Below are 2,354 nucleotides of genomic sequence, written 5' to 3'. Positions count from 1 at the left end.
AAGAAAATTTAGTGTCCAAATTGAGAGATTGTGTAAGTATAAAATACACACCTGAGGACTTCAAAGACTTAGTATTTAAAAAATGTAAAATATCTCAATAATGACTTTTATATTGATTACATGCTGAAATGATATTTTAGATACAGTGATTTAAAGAAAATGTGTTATTAAAATGCATTTCATATTTTTGTTTCCTTTTTCTACTATAGTTAGTAACACACTCACACTTGCATATATGGTTTGCATTGTATTTCTGTTGATCAGCACTAGCCCAGATAAGTCAGCTGGAACTGAGAGCTCTCCCCTCTTCCCAGCAGGAGGCGCTGACCAGGAACTTGGCCATCCTATCTTAGTGGTAAGTTACCATGGACCCCAGGTCCCTTTTGTTTTGTCAATTCTTCACAAACTTATTGTTTCTTTGTCTAACAGGTATAAAGGTGTGTTGGTCATTTCTTTGGCACTCTATAGGCATAAAATTAAATTTGTTTTTCTCTGGTTAATCTGTCTTGTGTCAGTTGAATTATTAGACTAGTCAAAGAACCTAGAAGGGAAGAAGGAGAAAGTTTTCCTCCCCTACGCTTGCCCTATAAAATGAGAGATCGAGAAGGAAGCAGGTCCTGCTCCTAGAATGTTCACCCTAAAATGTGTACAGTGCCCTGCCCACAGCACACTTTTCTGTTCATGTCATAAACACCACATCTTGCTGAACCTTGCTTAAAGTTCCCCTAATAAAGCCTTTCTAACCCATAGAACTGTAGAATTTGCCTTGGCTCATGACAGATGGTGACCACGAAGGGACCCACTTTGCACAACAGGGGCTCCTGGGAATACTTGGAGAAAAAGACCTAGGAAAAAACTGAACTTCCTCCTAATAGGAAAATAGATACTCAAAGAACAATGAGATTTGTGATCTTATCGTAAATGTGACACATGTGTGATTAACACAGGAGAAGCCAAGGGCATACTGGTTACATCTGTAACCAGTGTTGTTCTCCTGAGGCACATTATCCCATAAAAACGTAAGTGGCATTAAAGCAAAATTCCTGTACTAACACACAATGCTGCATTTAACCCAGAATAAAGCTGAAACACAATACAATTTATATACTCCAGGGACCGGGGAATTCCTATCCACCAGCAAGCATGATAGAGGGCTACTACTGATGAGAAAATCTACCTCTGTTTAAATGCTAATTAAACATCTACTGAGAGTGTCCAACTATATGTCAGGGCATAGAATAGACATTAAGACAGTAATGTGAAATAATATAAAAAGCATTGGTTTCTCATTATGTGATCCAGGTCTCAGTCTCCTCATCTGTGAAACAATGATAATAGTCCTCAAATGGGTATTGAGAGCCTTAAGTCGATCATGTATTTTAATGACTTAGACAGGGTGTGACATAGTAAAGACTTTAAATTTCAGCTCCCTCCCTCTGAAAGCTAGAAGATAGAAAAGACTCCCTGCCCTGAAGGAGTTAATGCCGTAGCCAGAGGAGCAGACCAGACTCAGTCTTCAGGGCTTCTCCTCCTCATTATACAGAGGACAGCCCAGCAGTCGGTGGTGGCAGGAAGGAAGGAGGGCCACTGCAGCACGTGGGTGTGAAGGTAGGACAAGAAAGGACAGGAATGTGACCCAGAAGACGTAAGAAATTGAACTGATCTAAAACAATCCCAGAACAAAAAGTAAGAATTCCCTCCTTAAAGATAAAATTGATTTTCAATTTGATTTCTTGTCATTTGCCTTTCCTAGAAATGTTTAGCATGGAAAAACCAATTATTTGAGGAATTTAATGAGCTATGTTCCAAATAATCACAATTTTAAACTAACTGTGTTTTACCAGAAATCTAGATTTTTGCGAAATGGAAACATGCCTTCCCCCCTATACTTTACAACTAGGTATTCAGGGTAGGGTTTTTTTTTTTTTTTCTTTTATCTCAAAATCTCAAATTTGTCCACCCCACTCCCTTCGTTCCCATGGTCACTGCCTGAGTTCAGCCTTTCTATCTTCTTTCTGTTATTATTCCTGATGGGCCCGACTCTCCAGTTCGTCCTCACTCCAGTCCCTCTTCCCTGACCAGAACACTGTCTCAGGATCCCACGGTGTCTATGCTGCTTTCTACACCATCTGCAGCTCCCCATTTTGACAGATGAGTCCTGGCCACTTGGAACGCACTGGGACTGCATGACCTGTTCTGCCTAATTGCCTGCCCCGGGTCTTGAGCAGCCCTGCCCCAGGACACCCCATATCTGGGACATGCTGTGCACCGCACCCTGGCCATCTCTGCTCTCCTTAACTTGCTCCCACTCTTCTCTGTGCCCTTCCCTTCTCTCTACCTCGCCTTCAAAGCCT

This window comes from Leptonychotes weddellii, chromosome 1 (genome assembly GCF_054177405.1).
Source record: "Leptonychotes weddellii isolate Sample4059 chromosome 1, ASM5417740v2, whole genome shotgun sequence".
Taxonomy (NCBI): Eukaryota; Metazoa; Chordata; class Mammalia; order Carnivora; family Phocidae; genus Leptonychotes; species Leptonychotes weddellii.
This window is presented reverse-complemented; position numbering follows the sequence as displayed.